Below are 7328 nucleotides of genomic sequence, written 5' to 3' on the forward strand. Positions count from 1 at the left end.
TTTCCTTTTTCTTTAACGGGGGGTTTGTAGCGTTTGCGTTTTTATTGACCCCCTGGAGCTACCGTAGGGGTAGTAAATATTGCAGACTGACTTTTTATTATTATTTGCGCATGTGTAGACTAGTCCGTCCACTGGTGGGTCTTCTCTCTTCTCCAACGTACACATTACAAACAAAAAAGTTTTCTGTGAGGGTTTTCCACTAAATGTCTGTTGAAATTTGTAAATATTTTTAGTCTTTTTGCCATAAAACAAGTGTTTTAATTCACTTCATTCGTGTTTCTCTTTTGAATGGAGGGTTTAGTTAGGCGTGGCTCTTTACAACAACAAAAAAGCTGTTCTCTGTCGTCATCTAGTGGCACAACAAAGTATTGCTGACATGACAACCCATACTTAGAAGTTGTTGAGCAACATTTGTTGACACACACGTGGTGTCTCAGAGGGTTTTCTCTCTTCAAGACTGATCAAGATTAACTTGTTGCACAAATTTGATATTAATCTTTTTTTTTTGTTTCCTGCTTAAACCTCAACAAGTTCATTCGTTTTCCTCTAAGACTGAGTAGGTAAGTAAGTCATTTATACCCAATAAAATATATACTTAAAAGGTCAAGATAACACCGAGACAAACACAGGAGTCTCGGAGAATCAAGGAAAAGCCTGCACGAATAAAAGTGTCTTGAGATGTTTCTTGAAGGATCCAGTAGATCCATCAAACACAGAGGAAGATTTTTCTCCTCTGGTCCGGAAGCGTGTTCAGGATCCATCAGTAGATTCTGATCCACAGACCTCAGAGCCCGAGCTGGGGTGTAAGGATGGATCAGATCACTGATGACCATCAATAGATCTAAAAGTAAGAACAAGAATTTTAAAGTTGATCCTGAAAGAAACTGGAAGCCAGTGAAGAGTTTTAAGGATCGGAGAAATGTGAGTTCTTCTACTAGAGCGGGTCAGAATTCTCGCTGCAGAGTTTTGTATCTACTGCAGGCGAGACAGATCCTTCTTGTTAAGACATGAAAATAAACTGTTACAATATTCCAGACGAGAAGAAACAAACGTATGGATTACAAGCTCCTGATCATGTAGTGACACGTTTTCCTACACGTGTACACATGGGTGTTTAGTTATTTGGTCAGTTTACTGATACATTTTCTACAAGTTAAATTGGATTGATTTTATCTTTGCTCTTAAATATAATGCAAAAAAAAAGAAGGGGTCAAAGAACCTCCAGAGCCGCGACATCACGTAAGGGACCGTCTGCCAATTATTTTCAATGACAAAAATGTAATATTGAAAAATTATAAGAATAATATAAGACGAAAATGTTTCAAACTTATATCAGTAATTAGTAACGTTACTATGATATCATTTTAGTTAATGTTTTTCCAAGGATAATTATAAATGCAATATTCCATAAACATTTTGTAATAACTCAATAGTTACAACTACGATGAGCACCACGTGTATTTCACTTAAATAAAACTTCCATATCATGTTACTATATGCCTGACTTTTTCAAATTCTCCATGAAATATTGTAAATCTATATTTTCACGTAATATTAGATCAATATATTTGTAATAACTCGTTAAATACAACTCCGATGGGCACCAAACATATGTCACTTGTTTTTTTTTATCTATAAGAGGAATTTTTTAACGCATCCAGAAATCACCCTGTAAGTTTTAATTGACATTTGTGGCCACAAAAAGTGCTAAAAAAATTCCACCCCCTCCCCCCAGTAAGTGTTCATTTTTTTTAGACCATTATGTTTACAGAAAACCCCAAAAAATGCAGCTGAACAACATATTCTGTTGAAGGATCTAAAGATTCCGTGCCTTTAACAAACAACAGAACAAAGGACACAAAAATGAACAGAAAAGGGGCGGAGCTATGACTACCAAAAATTGTGGTTTAGTTGTAAAGTGACACCCTTCTCGTGCAAGTGGGGAACCACTTGAAAATGTCCTCATATTCCTCATAAATTATCTCTGATCTGTTCCCTTTTTGCAAGGTTTTTATTTTGTAAATACAGCATTTTTCAACACATTTTATACATATTTTCAGAAATATAATTATTTGAATCGCCTTGATTAGTGGAAGGTTCCGACAATTGCTTCGGTGCGACATTAAACATGAAAAATAAAATCCTAAATGTAAATTAAAAACACAGTTTCTACGTTTTACATTGAAGATAACAGAATTTTCTATTTATATACTGATCCAGGATCAGTCATCTTAAACGTAAAAACTGTATTTTTAATTAGGTTTGAGGTTTTATTTTACATGTTTAAAGTTGCACAAAAGCAATTGTTGGAACCTTCCACTGACAATGGCAATAAAGATAACTCGTCTTTAAAAAAAACAGAATGCAAATGAGTATATACAGCAAACACAATATAAACCTGTCATCACGTGCGTGAAACTCACATACCATCCATTTTAGTTAGTCTGATAATTACAGGGTCTTGTGTGTAGACATGAGAAAGAGAAGAATTTTTTTTATAGGTTTCCTGAAGCAGGTTGTGCAGGTTAGAGCTTTAAAAAATAAAGGAGACACAACATCAAACAAGGGAATGAAATTTGAATCTGAATTGTTTTTACAAAATATACGTTTAGCTGAGCTCGTCAAAGAAGACCTTCACAGGGAATGTTGTTTTTTACTTTACTTTACAACTAAAAGTCGTTTTAAGTTGTTTTTAGTCAACAAAGTGGTTTCCCAAGATGCCTTTGTGGTCATTTTGTCGATGGGGGGGGATTTCTATCAGCACTTTATACGGTTGGTGTCAGAAGTAGGATAACCGGTGTCGACAGTTTTCTCTTCACATGAAAAAAAATAATTCTATATCCACCATGGGAAGGAAATGCGAATATTTTTCTTTTAATGGGGCATTCTTTAAAAATGATGTTGCCAGGTTAGCCTATTATCATCATTGGTTGCCATGTCCTGATAGTCCCCCTAAAAAATATACACATGTAATCGATCATGAACAATTAATATATTGAATTTTATGTAAAAGGTAGTTGTATTTTATGTACTGTTTTATATATTATTTTATCGAATTTTATTCAACATATTTGATTTGTATTATATATATTTTTATTATAGTTGATAATGTTAGTGTCAACACCACAAAAATATACTATAACCATGTTCCGGTTCTGGTTTGGGTCTGGTAATAATTATAGATGTATGTGTGTGTATACATACCATCCAGAGTACTTTTTTTTTTAAATTGTATTTGCCGTCTAAATTAAATAACAACTGAGGTAATTATTCCTTAAATGTTTTGAAATGAGTGAGTTCGGGATGAGCTGATCCGCTCTTTGAAAGATGATACTTGAGTCCAAAGAAAAAGTACAATATTATTTCGCCTGAGGAGGTAAATATTTCACGTCTTACATCATAGACGTGTCGTTGGAAAAAAAAAAAACGTTTTCCAAAGAAGTGGCTGATGCAGGTCTTGTTTTTTCTGAAGCTTAACAAAAGGTTGGATCTCACATGGTTGACTACACTAGATCCAAACCAGTCAGTACCGTGTGATCATTAAAAGCTGTTTGATAACGTTGTTTGTTTTGGAGTGACATGGCTGTGTGTGTGAAGAGAGCTCCAGCACCAAAATGTCACATTAAAAAAAAAAAAACCCATCCAGGGTGTGGCTCAGTCCAGTCACCAACTATGACTCACACGACCAACGAGTCCCGTGTTCTGTTCATTGAATTCAGTCTTTAGCTGCGAATATATTCTACGACTGGACGATGGTTTTTAATGTTCATCGAAGAAGAAATGAAACTAGGAACTCTCCTAACTTGTCTGGAGTTACATAACTGGAGCCAAAAGTGACATCATAGCACCAGAAAAAAACTCTTTGTTGTGGTCTCTCGAAAAAACGGCATCTTCACTCGACCTTATCTCCCACAATCACAGTGTTTGAGAAAAAGTCCCAATCAAAAAATGTTTCATCACACTTTTTCTGCATCCGAAGCCAGTCCGACCAATAGGGGAAGTGGGGAGGGGACTCGGAGAACCTTAAAAACCCACCCTGTCTTCACTCGGCATCTCACTTTTCTTCAAGTTCAACATCCAGACGTCGACCTCGAACCGCAGTGAGTGAACACTTTTTGTCGTGAATCGTTTGACTTCTTATTCCTCACGATTTCTTTCTGCTCACTTTCTTGCAGCCACAATGAATCAGGAAAAGGATTTAGTGTACAACTTGGTCAAAAAGGAACACGATCTCTTCCGACATTACGCGGGATCCGATGGAATGATCAGCAGAATGGAGTTCGCTGAGATGATGCGCAAAGAGATGGTGAGTGATTTTGGTGAATGAAAAAGAAAGTGAGTCATCGCTGATGCTCTTTGTTTGTTTGCAGCCAAACCTGCCTGCGAATCTGTTCCAGCAGCTGGACCGCGACGACAGCGGCGCCATCGATATCCTGGAGTTTGCATCCTTCATCGCAAGTGTTGTTGGGTTCACCTTTAAATAAAAGTTGGATGGCAAACACAAGAGTGGTGTTCTTGTTTTTTGTTTTTTTTTTGTACACAGACAGCAGCTTGAGAATGACTCACAGACTCCACAGGAAGTGGTTTCATTACACAAAAATGTGGCTGTAAAGCATTAGTTCTTCCATAACAATTGTTTATTTACGGTTTGTTTTGATATATTCCTTTCATTAAAAAAAAAAAATGTTAATGAAATCATGTAGAATTAATCTTTATATTATTTAAACAATCTGATATCATATATACTGTATATTCCAAAAATCAATCGCACTCTTGTCACTAGACGTAATATTTGCGTTTCTATATCCAATATAGGTTTCGTATCAATTCCTGTAATCTTTTCTTTCTTTTCTTTTATCTTTTGTTTATTTAACCATTCTCCAAAACGTGATGTGTTTGTTTAAAGTATTTCATTAAAAAAAAAGAGTCAACAGTCAAACCTTGAGTAAACATCACAAGACTTTTTTTAATTTGACTTATATTTTCATATTTTAAAATTCTCTGATTTGTATTTATTTCTTTTAGTTTTTTTCTTTGCATAGGATCATTTAATGGGGACTCGTGCATCTGAAGCACGGATGTGGTGGATGATGTATTCTAGGGTGTAGTTCTGTGTACACACTTAGAACAAATACAATAACCTTTGCTTTACCTAACTTTACTTGACTTTTAGTCTCGCTGCTGTTCCCAACACACAACACGCCAGTTAGTCATGTGGAAGCTGCAGAAATTTGATAATATTTTAGATCGATATGCAAATTAGTTTGTAAAATGTTAAGTTCGCTCATGATGCAACAGCCCCACCTTCTGGAAGTCAGAAGTATTGTCCTTCAAAATAAATATACACACAGATATATACACAACAAATTGTCACGTGTACATATATAAATGTCGAAAATTAATTGGCGAATTGAAAAACTATATAGAAAAAACGGGAATTCGTAGGTTTATTTTTTAAGTTTTCAGGGGATTTTTGTTCTTCTCAGATAATTTAAATACATGTTTGGAATATATATAATTATTTTTTTTTATGTTATCTTTTTGGTCATCCTTTGATCGGGTCTGTTATAAGTACACACAAAACTACATTTAAAAGAGTTTATATATCTTAAAAAAAAACAGGGCATATTTTAAGACAGGAAAACGGTGAATGTTATGAAATAAATGTGAGCGTTCTCCATCTCCTAACGGGTGGTAAAGATGCTTTTGTCAGCTTTAGGAAATAGGTTAGGTTAGGTTAGGTAGAACTTTATTGATCCCTAAATATGACAACACGATAACAATAAAGTAAATAATATTTAAGTTGTATATATAAAAGTATTTTTGGAAAGAGTATGGCTTCAACCTCTGTTCAGAGCAGGAAACTACACACAAAAATGTAAAAGTAAGTTTCTTGTTATAAGTGTCATGAGCAGTTACAAGTGACTCTGTGTTTATGACTACATGTCACTTTTGTCTATATATTACAAAGTTACGTTATTTAGATGTAACGGTCAAAAATAGGCTTGTATTGGCAAGAATCTGTTTATACGATACGTATAAAGATACAGGGGCAATGATACGATATATAGTGATACTGTAGTAACAAGGATGTATTTGTAGTATTGTCGAGTACTTGACTCTGGTGTTGCAGAAATTACAGACCTAATGACTCTTGACGAAGTCGTAACTTCTTTCTTTTGTTTTGAAACCAAAACATTTTCAAAAATCAGCTTTAAAAGCTGCTGGAGTCGAATGTATCCTCTTGTCCTCAGTCCTTGCCAGGATTTTACAGGAAGTTCGATTGTAATGCAAAAATGCAGTGAATATTTGCATGTTAACTATAGATTTAAAAAAAAAGTAGAATTATTTTAAACTCACTTCAATAAAATGTAAAACATAAAAGAACTATGGTAAAGAAAAATAATCTATACAGTATCGCAGATAAATATTGTGATGTATTGCCATATAGATATTATGAACACCCCTAATCAGAAGTGAATATACTTGTAAAGTACTTTTTCTGTGGTGCAAACTAAAAAAGTAAAAAAAATAGCTGTTATCAGTGGAGGTACTGTATGCTTTTTAAAGAAACAAAACAAAAAATTCAACATCAGAGGTGTATGAAATTTAAGTAAAGATTAAGCCTACTTTTACAATTCCTTATTTAGCTCCAAGAGCAACTAACGTAATGACTCACAACTCTCCTGACTCACTCACATGTTTCAAATGCTAAAGTCTTCCTCTCCAGTAAGTCCCTCGTCATGCAGTTCTGAAGTTATTACTATGACCTAATAATGGGCTTCACCCCCCTCCAGCCGGCTCTAATCATGACCAGCTTTGTTTATACAACGAGTCCTTTGGAGTTGGAGACTTCCGGGATTGACGACACACAGTGAAAAACCCTGATTTTTGACCAATCACAGCAGAGTGGGCGTGGTTATGGTAGACAAGATTTCATCTGCATAAAAAAATGAAGCATTTTCAGTCTGTAAGGCTTAAGTAAATATTTAAATGAAAAGGGAGTTTACAAAAACGGACACATACTGATGATACTATAGTCAAACATCTATTTAAGAAACACCTGAATCCACACGTTATTGCTTTTTCATATTATAAATAAAAGCAAATTTACACTCACATTCTTCAGTTATACATATATCAGTTTCGTAGTGTTGTGGAAAAACTCTGTATTTTAACTACTAGGAAAACATTCTCTTTTTTTAAATTAATTATCAACTTTATCCTCGTTCTACTTTTTGGGGCGAGTCTGTTTCTTATTGGTACGCGGTCACGGACCAGAGGAAAGGAAGAGGTAATCGACATGGAATGCAGCCCAGCGGCAGCAA

General features: G+C 34.9%; 1 long non-coding RNA gene across 1 annotated transcript; it reads left to right on the forward strand.

Annotated features, from left to right (window-relative positions):
• The first annotated feature begins 3964 nt into the window (after nucleotides 1-3964).
• LOC148062547 (uncharacterized) lies at nucleotides 3965-4504 on the forward strand. Its single transcript, XR_015709193.1, has 3 exons — nucleotides 3965-4100; nucleotides 4176-4306; nucleotides 4371-4504. It is a non-coding gene; the product is annotated as an uncharacterized LOC148062547 (long non-coding RNA).
• The last annotated feature ends 2824 nt before the right edge of the window (nucleotides 4505-7328 follow it).

This window comes from Callionymus lyra, chromosome 17, assembly GCF_982586985.1.
Source record: "Callionymus lyra chromosome 17, fCalLyr1.hap1.1, whole genome shotgun sequence".
NCBI classification, from domain to species: domain Eukaryota; kingdom Metazoa; phylum Chordata; class Actinopteri; order Syngnathiformes; family Callionymidae; genus Callionymus; species Callionymus lyra.